The sequence below is a fragment of the Carlito syrichta genome, unplaced genomic scaffold (genome assembly GCF_000164805.1).
Source record: "Carlito syrichta isolate Samal-C Ts95f unplaced genomic scaffold, Tarsius_syrichta-2.0.1 Scaffold112565, whole genome shotgun sequence".
Lineage (NCBI taxonomy): Eukaryota > Metazoa > Chordata > Mammalia > Primates > Tarsiidae > Carlito > Carlito syrichta.
In genome coordinates, this window is record NW_007056661.1 from 37,686 (window position 1) to 54,491 (window position 16,806).

At 39.6% G+C, this 16,806-nt stretch overlaps 1 pseudogene across 1 annotated transcript; it reads right to left on the bottom strand.

Moving 5' to 3' along the window:
* Positions 1–298: 298 nt before the first annotated feature.
* LOC103273587 lies at positions 299–781 on the bottom strand (annotated as a pseudogene). The gene has a single exon (XR_505194.1). The product of XR_505194.1 is annotated as a beta-enolase pseudogene (transcript).
* Between the last annotated feature and the right edge of the window lie 16,025 nt (positions 782–16,806).

Genomic DNA, 16,806 nt, shown 5'->3' on the forward strand with positions numbered 1-16,806 from the left:
GAAAATATCAAAGCATAACATTTGATTTTAGTTAACAAAGCATACAATTACATGGAAGCTATGGCAAAAGGAGTTCTGTAATGGTCAGCAGGCAACGGTCAGCATAACCTGCCCAAAGGAGACAAAGCTGGAGGCCTGTGGTCATGGGAACATTACTGTAATCACACGTAGGCATTGATTCTTAGGTCAGGCAGGTAACTAAGATGAAAGTTTTAAACAAAATGGAGTAAGATGGTTAATATTATTTCTTTGCTAGCAATTTGATTTTATTAACTGATTTAGCTTACTTTACATGGTCAGGGTTCCCAGCAAGATCTGCAATGTGTCAGTATAGTGGCACCCCTTTCTCAGTTGCTCCAGCTTTATACATGGTCAAGGTCATGCCCAGGATGCCATTGACCCCAAACTTGGACATATTCTTGGTCCCATCCTCCTCAATCATAAATTTGTCAACTTTTTCTTGATCCACAAGGCTTAATTTCTTTTCCAGCAGGGCGGCGCCTAGAGTCTTGTTGATGTGTTCTACAGCTTTCAGAACTTCTTTCCCCAAGTAGCGAGCTTTATCTCCATCTCTTAGTTCCACAGCTCCGTAGATACCAGTGGAAGCCCTACTGGACACAGCTGCCCAGAATCGGCCCTTGCCCATGTGCAGGTCACCTCCACTGTGGGATTGCCCCTGCAATCCAGGATCTCCCAGGCAAAGATTTTCTGCATGACCATGGCTGGGATGTCTTCACTGGGGATTTGGATGGAGCTCCGAGTCTAGGTGGCAGCTGGGACAGTGTCCAGATCTCACATTTCAACGAGGAAAGTTAATTCAACCTATTTAGAAGTCTTCACTAAAATCACTCTCACCAGACCACACAGCTTTACAAAGGAATTTTCTCCAAAATGTGAACATTCTTATTTATAAATTTGTTAAAGAAACCCTAAAACTGTTGCCTGATGATAAATCAATCAATGAAAGTACTGCTTTTTTTGTTAGTTCCAAAATATAATATAAAAAAAATAAATAAATGGTTAAAATCTTTTTTCATATCTCACAACATATATAAAGTGAGATTCAATTTTTTCTTTTAAAATGTTTTTGTTGTAATTAGATGAGTCATACAGGATCAGGATTGAAAAGTGAAAAAAGCAAGTTGGGAGGTAGGGTGGAAAATATTTTGTATATATTATATTCAGCTGATTAAATTAAATAGCCTTGCATTTAATCATTTATACAGTATCATTTGCTGGTGTTTTCTGGATAATCTTATCTAACTTCACAATTTGGGGAGTAGTCTCTGGTTTGTCATCTTCTTGACTTTCTCATGAAGATCGATCTCTAATATTTTTTCCATTTATTTATTTTGAGTCAATCATGACCAGGATTTATGTTCTTTCTGAGAACACCAACTGGCTTCAATATTGGAAGACATCAAGTCCAACAGATTGATTTGCCTCTAGTTGATAATCCCAAAACATTCCTCAGCCTGGACTTGCATTTATATTCATTTCCTGGGGTGGGAATTCTTCTATTAAGAATCAGAGGAAAGCATGTTAGGACTCCCAGCACACTCACAGGGTTGACTTTGGGTGCTTGTTACTCTCACCATTTTTTCTATGTGAATTTTTGCACAGAAAGTAGCTCTGCCATATTCTGTTGGGATAGTGGTAAAGCTCTCCTTGCCAACTCTCATTTACAACTCAGTAAGGTAAGAGTCATCTGTGTTGAAACAAACCTGTCTTTTACCCTCCCACATGGAGATGTTTTCCACATCCTGTCTCTATAGGGGTGTCATGGAACCCAAGGCCCCAGTGGCTGGATCTGGTGTTCACTGATCTGCATGCCCTGTACAAGGTCATCAGCAGACTCCTCCTCAATGGCAAAAAGAAGCTCAGTATTTCTGGCAATTCAAAGTGTTAGGGCAAACTGAGGCAGTGTGGGCCAGCACTGTGGGAATAAAGCAAATATTTGCAAAGATAAAGCAAGAGAGTTTATTCACATTTAGAACATATCTAAATGCAACCAGCACTAAGATGCAGTGCTGTGAGGGGTGGTTGAGGAAGAAGAACTTTTAGAGTTTTAATCAAAAAATCTCCAGCAGTTGCATTCCTGAGTATTAATAACACCAGTGTTGTGCCCTCAGCATTGTTGGGCAACCAGTCCTTGGCATTGTTATGGCAACACCTGAAGTTGGAAACAGAATGTTTCAACTTCTCTGCCTTATGACTCCAGGACCTTCAGTCTCTGGTGGACTGGTGGGCAGTCACAAAAGACAGATTGCTATTAGGTCAACTTGATCCTGTATAGCTGGTAAACAAAGGCCTAAAATAGAGGAGTAATCAGTGCAAGATGTACTTGAGAGTTAGAATACAATGATCAATAACTACCTCCAGAAAGCTGTTTCTGTTCTTTGCTAAAGTCGGAAGTGGGACAGACAGCTAGCAAAGTATGACAAAGTTTAAGTGATGTTAACATGGCTGTTCTGTAGCTAAGTTGCTTCATTTTGAATTCACCCTTCTATAAGGCTTGACCTCTTTTTCTTGTTCAGTGTTTTTAGAGCCCAGGGATTTGCAGTGAAGTTCACCATTCTGGCTCCACCCTGAGACACTCCACAGTACAGAACCACTCTGCTAATCCAGCCAGGGAAAGGACAGGGTGACTCAGAATCAGGCAGGGTGCGACCTAACATTGTTGCCCAACCACAGCTGTGAGTTCTTCTCTTGTTCAAGACTCTCTGGCTTCTGATATTTGTGCTGAATATAAGGAAGCATTCACCTGGATGGTCATCAGTCAGGACGAGCCATAAAATATGATTCTGTTTAGATGAGGCATCCAGGGCAGTCAAATTTATTCACAGCATTTAGAAGGGTTGTGGCAAAATGATGGTGAAATTTTTGTTTAACAGTCAGTATAAAGTTTCAGTTTTGCAATATTAAAATATTTCTGAAGATGAATGGTGGTGATGGTTGCAAAAATATGAACGTACAAGATACCATTGAATTGTATACTTAAAATGTGAGATGTAAATTTTTATATTACATATATTTTGCCACAATTATTAAAGACTAAAAAAGAAGATGTGAACCAATATCAAGAATTTCATCATACATGTAACTGAAGTCTGGGAAGGAGTACACAGAGAAAGGAGTAACATAGAAAGTAATTAAAATGTATCAGCTGAAAACTTCTCTATTTTCTGAAAAATGGTATACTACTAATCCCACAGCTTAAAAACCCTGAGTAGACTAAATGCAAATAATACTACATCTGGTTATTATCCCAGGCAAACTAATAGAAGACAAAGGTAAAGAGAAAATCTTTAAAGCAACAAGAAAAAAATGATGTATCATTTATCAGGTCAGGCTTCTCAACCATGACTATGTTGACATTTTGGGTTGGAGTATTTGTGGTTGTGGAGTTGTCCTGTGTGTTTTCTGATATTTAGCAAAATCTCTGACCTCAACTCTCTTGCTTTCTCTAATCATTCTTTAACATCTATAGAATCTGTAGTGATGTCTCTTCATTTATTTCTCATACTCAATGTATTCTCTCTCTCCTCCCTCTCCCCCTTTCCCTCCTCTCTCTCTCTCCCCTCCTCCTCCCCTTCTCTCTCATTTCTAATTGTTTCTCTCTCTAGTTCTCTTGCTTCTTTTCTCTCTGTCCCTTCCTTCCTCATTTCTTTTGTAGCAGAAATCTCTACAGAGACAGGACACTGAGGCCACTTTGCCAGGAAACAGCATTTATTCATGCCGGCACCGACTCAGTGGATTTGCAGACAAAGGCTGAGCCCCGAGTGTAAGGCGGAATTGTTTTTTATACATTTTTAGCTTCCTTGTCCCCCGATAAGCCTTGCTTATTAGTAAAATACTGGTTAATTGGGTATTTCATAGCTCAAGTTTACAGCAGAGTTACACTTGTGCATTATTGATTGGGGCCACATTTCTTTCTAATATATATCATCTAAGAAAGTTCTTATCTTATGGTGCTGGAAGAACTCTTTCATTATTCTGGAAAGGCATTTATCTTATAAGACATGGGGGAAGGGCTCCCTGCCTCACACCTCCTCTGTGACCAGCAAAGCCATCACCAGGTGCACACCCCACAGAAATGCATGGTCATGTGGATTGTAAAATAACAAGATATTTATAGTAGCACTTTAGCATGATATAATCATATAATAAAATACCACATAAGAATGAAAATGGTGCATCCTGAGGGACATATTGAAGATGGGTGAACTGGAGGGGATTACTACAGGGATGTGGAACGGAGGGGTCAAAAAAAAAAAAAAAAGAGTGAAAATGGGTGAGCCACAATTACATGGAAGAGTATGGATGGATCTAAAATATACAATATTGAAGAAGAAGCCAGACTCAACAGAATTCATAGTGTAGTTACCATTTACATAAAGTTCAAAATCAGGCAATCACATATATTGTTTAAGAATGTCTAATAAGGTAGAAAAACTATTTAGTAAAACAAGGGCATGGACATTTAGAATAATAGGTATGTGAGGAGAGACAGAAAGAGGAAAATATAACTAGGGAGCAGCAAGGAGGCTTCTGGAGTGAGGGTCTTGTTCCTTATTTGGGTGGGAAATATATGGGTTAGCATTTTACAACCACGTGTTAAACTGTTTTATGCATTTTCTCTGTTATATTGTATAATAAAATTTAAATCATGAACATACACTGATATATACATGCACACACATATTTATATGTATTTGAAAATGAAATATCTAAGAGATAAGCAGGAAATTAACAAAATAGTTACCTATACCTGAAGAAAATGGAGTTTGGGGGGCAGCAAGACTTCTCTTTGCATAGCTTTCAGTATAATTTTGACTTTTGATTCATGTATACACAATACATATTGAAAATTAAATTTAAGGGCAACCCCTTTGGGTCCCCTCCCACTGTGGGAATTTCTCTGCCCTCTCAATAAATCCTGCTTTCTCACTTAAAGAAAATTGAATTAAAACGTAAAAGCGCTGAAATGTGTAATAAAATGAAATAAATTGACTTAAATATTTATCAAATTGATAACAACCACACAGATAAATAACTTATTTCAAGTGACTTTATAACACAATTCTTTGTATTTACTGAGATAAACTTTAAGAACATACAGAATTACAAAGGAATATTGCAGTTTGTGCAAATCATATAAGGTTCACATATTATGACTGGTGGCTATCCCTCTCAGGTATTTTTTAATCAGCTTGTTCCCCTAATCTCACCTCCTTTTATTTTTCTATTGCAATTATTTGTGAAGAAATCAAATTATTTGTTCTAGAGAGCTTCTGACCTTTTTTTTTTGAGTCTTAATCTCACTCTGTTGCCCAGGCTGGAGTGCAGTGGCATGCTCTCAGCCACAACAGCCTTGACCTGCTGGGCTTAGGCGATCCTTCCACCTCAGCCTTCCAAGTAGCTGGAACTACAGGTGTGTGCTACTATGCTGGGCTAATCTTTTGATTTATTGTAGAGAGGACTCACCAAGTTGCCCAGGTTGATCTCAAACCCTTGGGCTCAGGCAATCCTCTCACCTCAGCCTCCCAGAGTTTCTGGCTTTTAACTTCAGTGATGTTTAACATTTCCCTCTACTGTTTTTCCTATAAATTAGAAGTTATATCTAGAGGTTTGATCAAATTCATATTTCATTTTTGGGGGCAATGCTTTATTGAAGATGGCATGCTTCTACTGCGAACCACATAATACCTAGATTATCGTTGAAAATTTTTACCTAGATCTACTAATTCACTGGAGTGTTACAAGATGGCGATATTTTGAAGTTATAATTCCCTCTTTATTTATTAGCTGGAATGTTTTTATAAAGAGAAATTTCCCCTCATCCACTATTTGATGATAGGAGAAAATAGGAAATATATGTATGAATAATAAAGATAAAGCCTTGATATTTTTCCTTTACTTTTTATTTTCTTTTTTCTCTTTTACCAGCTGAGAGATATTTATCAGTTTTTATTTTTATTTTTGAGTTGGAGTCTCAATTCATCACCCAGGTTGGAGTACAGTGGCATGCTCCCGTCCACGCCAGCATAGACCTGCTGGGCTCAGGCATCCTCCTGCTTCAGCCTTCTAAGTAGCTTAAACTACAGGTGTGTGCTACCATGCCTGGCTAATTTTTTGATTTATCATAGAGACGAGGTCTCACCATATTGCCCAGGCTGACCTCAAACCCGTGATCATGCTCAGGCAATCCACTCACCTCGGCTTCCCAAAGTGCTGAGATTACAGGTTTGAGCTACTGTGACAAGCCTTATCAGTTTCTAAAATAATAAGTTGGTTGCCTAAAATTCTCCAAAATGTTGTCATTATTAATTCACAACAGGTATTAACCTTATTGATCTTCAATTATGTTTTCTTTTTTTTTTTTCCAGTGGAACCTTCTTCAAGTCAGCTTTTGAGTTATTGTGACCCAATTCCAGTCACCTATAAAGGGATCTTAAACTTTATTTAGTGTATTATTGTTACTTGTAATAATAAGGTTACTTTGAAATTGCTTTTTAAAAATATAATTGAGTATAGCAAATAATTTTGTTCATATTGTTAGATTTTTTAGTGTAAGAAAAATAAGGCAGATATAAGCTCAAATAAAAAAGTAGAGGCACTATTCTAAAAGAAATGGAAAATATCAATATGAACTTACCATTTTTAGCATATGTATGTGTCTATCTTTTTTTTTTTTTTTTTTTGAGTTGGAGACAGAGTCTCACTCTGTCGCCTAGACTGGAGTGCAGTGGCTGCTCGCAGCTACCTCAGCCTCGACCTGCTGGGGCTCCAGCGATCCTTCTTCCTCAGCCTTCCAAATAGTTGGAACTACAGGTGCATGCTACCATGCCTGGCTAATTTATTTTGGATTTTATTGTAGAGATGAGGTCTCGCCAAATTGCCCAGGCGAGTCTTGAACCCATGGGCTCAGGTAGTCCACTCACCTTGGCCTCCCAAAGCATGGGATTACAGGCTGAGCCACCGAGCCCAGCCGTGTCTATCTTTCATTTCTCAGCATCTGTCTGCTGAATGGCCTAGAAACAACATTGCCCACTAATAATAATGAGCATTCACAGTGTCCAGGTATTCATTTATAATTCTCCACAAATCCTTGGAGAGTCAGCAAATTCCAAGTCTGGGGCATAATAAGTATGGGCTGATTCTGGGAAGCTTTATAATACCAGAGTTATGTTTTCAAAGGACATGAAAAACTTGGTAAACATTGTGAAAATTTGAATATTAAAGCAAACAATGATTATGCTGATTCAATTATACTAAATCTATAAAAATCCATGAGTCCATAATGATACTAAAAAAGATGAAGTCACTTGTCATTTGAAGGAACAAGTTGGTAAATTGGTAGTTAAAGGGAAATAACATTTTTCCTGCATTTCCAGGAGGAGCTATGCTTTAAGCTAGCTATTGGCCCCAGTTAGCAAAATAAAGCATTATTTTACAAAAGAAGGGCAGCTAATAAATGTAGCAGAAACAACAGAGTTAGATGATCAGTATTTTGTAGACTTTAAAATGATTGATTCAGGCAATAATTATCATGGGTTAAAATTGTTAGGAACAGGGTAATGGGTTCATACCCATATCATAGACATGAACACTAGCTCATACCTTAGAATTCATGCAGTGCCAAAATGATATCACATAAGTTATTTTCTGGTCCCCAGAGAAAAAACATAACTGTACAAAAGGGGACCAGGATTCCCCTTATCCAGTCACTCTTAATGCCAATGATAGACATCAGATATTATGCATCTCCCAATGTGCTGCAGAGTTTATGATATCACATAAGCAAGTACTAAGACTGGATCTATCTGAATTCCATTGTAGAAGGTGCTCAACAAGCATGTTTTGAATGAGAGTAGAGATGAATAAGTATCACAGTGGAGGGCCATTGGATCCCAGAGACAAAGTTTAGTTTTTATTTTATTGTATTTAATTTTAATTTTTATTTTTGAGTTGGAGTCTCACTCTGTCACCCAGACTGGAGTGCAGTGGCATACTCATGGCCATCCCAGCATCGACCTGCTGGACTCAGCGATCCTTCCACCTCAGCCTTCCAAGTAGCCGGAACTACAGGCACATGCCACCATACCTGGCTAATTTTTTGTTTATTGTAGAGACGAGGTCTTGCCAAGTTTTCTGGGTGGGTCTCAAACTCATGGGCTCAGACAATCCACTCGCCTTGGCCTCCCAAAGTGCTGGAATAACAGACTGAGCCACCGAGTCTGGCCTTATTTTTATTTATGTGTTTGTTTATTTTTTGAGTCAGAGTCTCACTCTGTTGCCCAGGCTGGAGTGCAGTGGTATGTTCATGGCCTCCCCAGCATCAACCTGCTGGGCTCAGGCAATCCTTCCACTTCAGCCTTCCAAGGCGCCAGAATTACAGGCGCACACCACCTCACCCGGTTAATTTTTTTTTTGAGTTGAAGTATGACTCCGTCACCCATGCTGGAGTGCAGTGGCACACTCATGGCCACTGCAGCTGCGACCTACTGGTCTCAGGCGATCTTTCCTCTACAGCCTTCCAGGTAGCTGGAATTATGCCTGGCTAATTTTTTGATTTATTGTAGAGATGAGGTCTCGCCAAGTTGCCCAGGCTGGTCTTTAACACGTGGGCTCAAGCAATCCTTTCATCTTGGCTTCCCAAAGTGCTTGGGTTACAGGTATGAGCCACCATGCTCAGCCAGGCAAAAACTTGAATTCTGATTAATATCAAGTACCAGTCGGGTTCCGTGGCTCAGCCTGTAATCCCGCGCCTTGGGAGGCTGAGGTAAGTGCATTGCCTGAGCCCGCGAGTTCGAGACCTGCCTGGGCAACTTGGAGAGACCTCGTCTCTACAATAAATTAAAAAAAAATTAGCCAGGCGTGGTAGCACCCGCCTGTAGTTCCAGCTACTTGGAAGGCTGAGGCAGAAGGATCGCCGGAACCCAGCAGGTCGAGGCTGTGGTGGCCGGGAGCCGCCACTGTACTCCAGTCTGGGCAACAGAGTGAGACTCCCACTCAAAACAAAGCAAAACAAAACAAAAATCAAGTACCAATAAGAATTTGGAGCAGCCTGAACTCTCAAATCTGGTTGATAGGAGCATAAACAGGTACAAAAACTTTGGATACCATTTTGGCATTATCTAGCAAAGTTGATAATATACCTACTCTACAATTCAGCAATTTTTATTTCTAGAGAAGCTCATGTATAAGAGCACAGCAATGCATGTAAGAGAGATGTTTATATCAGTGTTGTCTATAATATCAAAAAATGAGGGAAAAACTAATGTTCATCTACTCAACTCTAGAATGAATAAATTGTGCTTCAATTTAACATTATACAGCTATAAAAATAAGTAAGCTTCAGCTATTTGAAAATACATGAAACTTGTTTTAGAATGTGTATGGAAGCCCAAGGGGACAGGAATAGCCAAAACATGTTTTAAAGAAGGAGAACAAAGTAAAAAGATGTATTTTACCCTAGGTTAAGATTTGCCATAATGTATTAATAATTAATATAGGTTTTTTTGCACCTCACTTCTGTTTTCTGTATATCACATTAGCTTTTCTGTCCATAAACCCTCTCCAAATTAAAAAAAAAATTAATCTGTGATGCATGAATAGACAAATAGAACAATAAGATAGGATGTTCACAAAGATCAATTCTAAGTTGATTGAAGAACAAATATGGCTGAGCTTGGTGCCTCAGCCTGTCATCCCAGCATTTTGGGAGACCAAGGCAAGTGGATTGCTTCAGCCCGCAGGTTCAAGACCAGACTGGGCTACTTGGTGAGACCTCATCTCTACAATAAATCAAAAATTAGCTGGGCTTGGTAGGTGCATGCCTGTAGTTGCAGCTACTTGGAAGGTTGAGGCTGGTCTTGCCAGAGACCAGCAGTTCAACGCTGGAGTGGCCGTGAACATGTCACTGCACTTCAACCTGGGCGACAGAGACTCCAACTCACACACAAAAAGGACATATATTGAAGGCAAAAACTACATAGATTTTAAATGACAGTGTAGGAGAATTGATAACAACATAGAATATTCATGACTTTATCCAGTAACTGTTCTTTAAAACATTTTTTAATTAAAAAGATGCAGGGTACAATTTAAGGTTGGGTATACAAATGTTCATTATACAGGTACACTTGTTAATGAGATGTGCCCCCTCCTGGAAGTTTCCTACTACTGCCAATCCCACCACCTTTTTCCCCTGGAAGTTTTCCACTACTGCCAATCCCTTTCTTGTAGGGATTGTTCAAGATCCACTTATGAGTGAGAACATGCAGTACTCAGTTTTTTGTTTCTGTGAAAGATCACTCAGTATTATAGACTCTGAGTCCATCCAAGTAGCTGCAAAGTTAATAATTTGGTTCTTCTTTATGGCTGCATAATATTCCATTGTGTATATGTACCACATAAAAAAAAATCGAGTCCTCTTTTGATGGACAACAGGGTTAGTTCCATGTTTTTGAGAAAATTAAACATTACACAAAAAGCACTAATCAAAATAGAAAATGTTGATAAATTTAGTATTCACAGTACACATAACTAACAAAGGACAAATAACCAGGATACATACAGAAATACTACAAATCAAAAAACAGACAACTCAATAGAAAAATGAGAAAAACACTTGAACTGATACTTCACAAAAGATATCAAAAAATTCAAAAGGCATCTGAAAATGTGTTTGACTTTATTAATATTTAAATAAATGCAACTGGCCGGGTTCGGTAGCTCAGCCTGTAATCCCAGCACTTTGGGAGGCTGAGGTGAGTGGATTGCCTGAACCTGCAGGTTTGAGACCCGCCTGGGCAACTTGACAAGACCTCATCTATACAATGAATCAAAAATTAGCCGGGTGTGGTAGCGCGTGCCTGTAGTTCCAGCTACTTGGAAGACTGAGGTGGACAGATCGCCAGAGCCCAGCAGGTTTAGGCTGCGGTGGCCGGGAGTGGCCTTTGCACTCCAGTCTGGGTGACAGAGTGAGACTCCAACTCAAAAAAAGAAAATAATAATAATAAATGCAACTTAAAACCACAATGAGAAACCACTGCATATCCACAAAGTTACCATAAAAGTGTGACAATACCAAGTGTTAGTGGAGATGGTGATCACCGAGAACTGTCATACTTTGCCCATGGGAGTGTAAGTTGGTCCAAATAATTTGAATTGCAAACCATAGATAAAGCCAATTGCAAACCAAGATAGGAAGCTCCCTGATTCATTTTATGTGGCAACCTGCCCTTCATGCCAAATCCAGATAAAGATAATACTGAGGCCGGGCACAGTGGCTTATGCCTATAAGCCCAACACTTTGGGAGGCCAAGGTGAGAGGATTGTCTGAGCCCATGGGTTCGAGAACAGCCTGGGCAACTTGGTGAGACCTCATATCTCCAATAAATAAAAAAAATTAGCTGGACATTATGGCACATGCCTGTAGTTCCAGCTACCTAAAAGACTGAGGTGGAAGGATTTCCTGAGCCCAGCAGGTCGAGGCTGCGGTGGCCAGGAGCATGCTGTTGCACTCTAGTCGGGGTGACAAGAGTGAGACTCCAACTTAACAAAAAAGAAAAAAACAAAAAACCCCCCACCAGGAATTGCTCAATCTTGACATACACATAGGTTGATCTGTATCTCATAACGAAAAATCAATTCCAGGCATATTGTATGTCTAAAGGACCAATAAAATAACAAAGAACGAGCATCCTGGCCTTATAATAGGAATAATGTCTTAAATAAAATACAAACATACTAATCATAAGAAAAAGACTGGTAAATTGGTCTATACTAAAATTACCGTCATAATTTCCTTTCATCAAAAGACAGACACTATTAAGAGTGAAGGACGAGAGTAGGAGAAGATACTGCAACATACAAAACAAATGAAAAGATTTGTATCTAGAATCTATAAGAACTCTCCACAAGGCAACCCAATTAGAAATGGGCAGAAGATACTTTAATGGACATTTCAAAATAAAGGAAAATTTAAGTGACCAATAAATACATGAAAGGTGTTCAACTGAATTAGTACTAAAAAGATTGCTAGTTATAGCTGTAATGAAATACCTCTGCATATTCAAAGAAAGGTGAGAATTAAAAGACAATACCAATGTTTGTGAGGATGAGCAGCCACTGAATCTCTCATATTGTGCTGGTGAGAGCACAAATTGGAAAAACCACTTTGGAAAATGGTTTGACAGTATATACTAAAGTTTGACATATGTATATGTTAGCACTGAGCAATTTAACTCATATATATCACCAGCAGAAAAGCATGCATATTTGCTCCAAGAGATGCAGATAAAAAGGTTTATAATTGCAGTATTTAAAATAACCAAAACCTGAAAACAATCCAAATGTCTATCAACAGTGTAATAAATCACTATATTGTGGTATATTCAAGCACTGGGGTGGTATATTCAAGCACTGGAATACCATAATGAAATGAAAATGAGCAAATATGAGCTTCACATTACAACATGGATGAATCTCACAAAATTATAGAATAAAAGAAGACACACATAAAAGAGTGCGCATAATTGCTTTTCTTTTTTTTTTTTTTTTTTGAGTTGGAGTCTCACTCTGTCACTCAGACTGGAGTACAGTGGCTGCTCTGGCCACTGCAGCCTCGACCTGCTGGGGTCTGGCGATCCTTCTGCCTCAGTCTTCCAAGTAGCTGGAACTACAGGCGCGCGCTACCACATCTGGCTAATTTTTTTTTGTAATTTATTGTAGAGATGAGATCTCGCCAAGTTGCCCAGGTGGGTCTCAAACCCCCGGGCTTAGGCAATCCACTTACCTTGGCTTCCCAAAGCGCTGGGATTACAGGCTGAGCCACTGAACCCGGCCTATAATTACTTTTCTATAAGATTAAAAAATCAGACAAAAATTAACTAGAATGTCATAAGTCAAGGGTTCCAAAGGCTGGCTACCTTTGAAAAGATGCAAGAGTGGTAGTGACAGCGTTTGGGGCATAAGAGAATTCTCTGGGAATGTTGGTAATTTCTTTTCTTGGGTTGTGATTACTCAGGTGCATTATCTTAAACTTTCATCAACCGCTTACAATTTGCATTTTTTTTTTTTTTGAGTTGGCATCTCATTCTGTTGCCCAGGCTGGAGGCAGGGGCACACCCACAGCCACCGCAGCCTCGGCCTGCTGGACTCAGGCGATCCTTTCACCTCGGAACTACAAGCGTGCACCACCATGCCTGGGTAATTTTTTGGTTTATTGTATAGACGAGGTCTTAACAAGGTGCCCATGCTGATTTTGAACCCCTGGGCTCAGGCAATCCTCTCGTTTCATCCTCCCAAAGTGTTGGGTTTACAGACTGAGCCACTGCACCCAGCCAGATTATATGCTTTTATTTATTTGTTTGTTTTTATTTTTTGAGTGGAAGTCTCACTCTATCAACCAGGCTGGAGTGCAGTGGCACACTCATGGCTACCCCAGCATCGATTTGCTAGGCCCTGGTGATCCTTCTGCCTCAGCCTTCCAAATAACCAGAACTACAGGTGCACGCTACCACACTCAGCTAATTTTCTGATTTATTGTAGAGATGAGGTCTTTTCAAGTTTCCCTGGCTGGTCTTGAACCTGCAGGCTCAGGCAATCTACTCAACTTAGCCTCCCAAAGTGCTGGGATGGCAGGCTGAGCCACCAAGCCTAGCAGATTATATACATTTAAAGAGAAGTCAGATGGCTACATTTTCATCAACAATCCATTCAAATGTTTTTGGATTTTTTTTTTTTTTTTTGAAGCAAGGGGCAGGGATCCTTGTTCTATTGCCCAGGCCAGAGTGCAGCGGCACATTCATAGCTCACTACTGTTTCAGACTTCTGGGTTCAAGCAATCCTCTCACCTCAGCCTCCTGAGTAGCTGGGACTACATATACATGCCACCATGCCTGACTCAATTGCTTTAAATATGAGTTTAAATAGGCTAACCAAAACCAAATCCAGTTTTGGCCAATGGATAGGTAGGGAAAATGCCTTCTCCTGCAGGCCCTCTTGCCATACCAAGGTTCCCCAAAAGAAGTAACCCTATGTGTTAACTATAGTATTTACAATTTCTGTGAGAATTTTGTCAGGTGTACATCTTTCCCCTGATACTGTGAAAACTATTCCAGCTCTTGTGTCTCTCAGGGATACTCAAAATCCACACTGTCAAGTTTTTGTTTTCCCCCAAATCCTGACTTTTGAAATCAATGAGTCTCACTTTCTGACTTTTGAAATCAATGAGACTTCCTGTAAACAGGCAGATTCCATCCTGGGATGCCAAGGCCCACTCTGGGTCTTTGCACTAAGCCTGGCACATCTGAGTTACCTTTTCCACAACTGTTTTAGACTCAAGTATAGGCAATAATTCACCATATTCAAAAGCGATCAGCGAAAGAACTTTCAGTTTGTTATTTACTTGTAAATGTTCATGGAATATATTTGATTCCCATTGTAGTTGTTTTATGGATATATTGTATCTTTAAAAAAGGACTTTGGCATGACAAATTCCCATTGTATGAGGAGGGCATCTACCTGAGAGTCTGCATAAATTATTCCAGAGGTTGATGGAGAGGAAACCGGGGTCTGTAGTAATCAGGTGGGACTCAGTATATGTTGGTCGCCACTGCTCAGAAGCATACATGGTGAAATAATAATAAGGTAGAAGAGAAAGCTGGAATAATTAAAACTAAAGAAAAAGAATACATATCTGCCAAAATAATTATCAACTTTGCTACTTTCAATTGAGCTTTAAATTTGGTGATGGGATGCTGAATCAGCTGTGACAAAAAGAGACAGTGCAAACCATATCAGTATTTCTCCTCCTGCAGTCAGGGCCTATAAATTTCATATGACTGTCATACCCACATACTGCCTACATCTCCTTTTTACTTAATATCTTTCTTTAAACTTACTCATTGTAAAAATTCAAACACATTCGTTTTGAAGAGAAAATCAATCATATCTATAAAGTAAAGATTCAGATGTTAACTAGACTAAGGAAAACTTCAAACATACAGAGAGGCATAAGAATAATAACCAAATCTTAATGTGTCCACCACCCAGCTCTACTGTTTTCCCTTCCTTCTCTCCCAGATAACAATTATGATGTATATAATTTTCATATGTTTTATATCATAATATTAGACCTAAAGTGTACCCACTGTATATATAGTATATATATTATAAATATATATACAGGAATAATTGTTTTTGCCAAATTTCAACAGTATATATGTGGTATCACATTGTGTCTCTCCTTCTGCTTCTTTTCACAACATGTTTTTGAAATTGATTCACGTTGACATACATTTGTAGCTCTGGTTTAATTCATTTAACATACTGAATTAGCTGGGCATGGTGGCTCATACCAGCACTTTAGAAGGCTGAGGTGGGAGGTCACTTGAGACAAAGAGTTCAAGACCAGCCTGAGCAACACAGTGAGACCCCTGCTCGACACAAAATTTTAAAAGTAGCCAGGAGTTCCTGTAGCCCCAGCTATTCAGGAGGCTAAGGTGTATCACTTGAGCCCAGGAGTTCAAGGCTACATATGATCCTGCCACTGTACTTCAGCCTGGGTATCAGTAAGACTCTGTCTAAAAATCAAACAAAAATATGCTGAATAATATTCTATCGTATGAATATGCCAAAATTTATCCTTTCTCTTGTTCATAGACATTTCATTTGATTCTAAATTTTCATTTTCATTTTTATTTTTTGAGTCAAAGTCTCACTCTGTCACCCAAGCTGGAGTGCAGTGGCATGCTCATGGCCATCACAGCCTTGACCTGCTGGGCTCAGGTAATCCTTCCACATCAACCTTCCAGTAGCTGGAACCTCAGGCATGCATCACCAAGCCCTGACGATAAAAAAAATAATTTTTTTATTTATTGTAGAGATGCAGTCTCACCAAGTTGCCCATTGCCTGAGTCCGTCGAACCCACAGACTCAGGCAATCCTCTCATTCTCCCAAAGTGCTGGGATTTGAGGTGTGAGTCACTGTGCCTGGCACAAATTTTCATTTTTTAGAAACAAAACTGCAACTCTTATCCTTATACTAGTCCACCTGTGTGAAGATGTGACGATTTCTATACCAAACTCTCTGTTGCTAAAGGACAGAGTTGGTTTTTTCCCAATCTGGTATGAATTGTTGCTTTCATAAAATGTAATAAAAGTAAATTGCCAGGGACAGGCATGGTGGCTCACGACTATAATCCCAGTACTTTGGGAGGCTGAGGCAAGAGGACTGCCTGAGCATACAGCTTCAAGATCAGCCTGGGCAACTCGGTGAGACCTCATCTCTACAATAAATAAAAAAATTAGCCAGGAATGGTGGCACTTGCCTGTAGTTCCGGCTCCTTGGAAGGCTGAGGCAGAAGGATAGCCTGAGCCCAGCAGGTTGAGGCTGCAGTGGCTGGGAGTATGCCACTGCTCTCCAGCCTGAGTGACAGAGTGGGACTCCAACTCAAAATAAAATAAAATGAAATAAATTGCCAGTAAAAAGAAATTTAAAAGGACATATAAAATAGAAGCCCTGGGCTGAGTGTAGTGGCTCACATCTGTAATCCCAGGACTTTGGGAGCTGAGGTGGGAGGAATGCTTGAGGCCAGGACCTCAAAACCAGCCTGGGCAACATAGCGAGACCCTCTCTCTACTAAAAACAATAATAAAAATAATTTAAAAAATTAAAAAGCCATGGAAAGTGCCTCAGCATTAGAAATGTAAACGAGCCGGGCTCAGTGACTCAGCCTGTAATCCCACGCCTTTGGGAGGCTGAGGTGAGTGGATTGCCTGAGCCCACGGGTT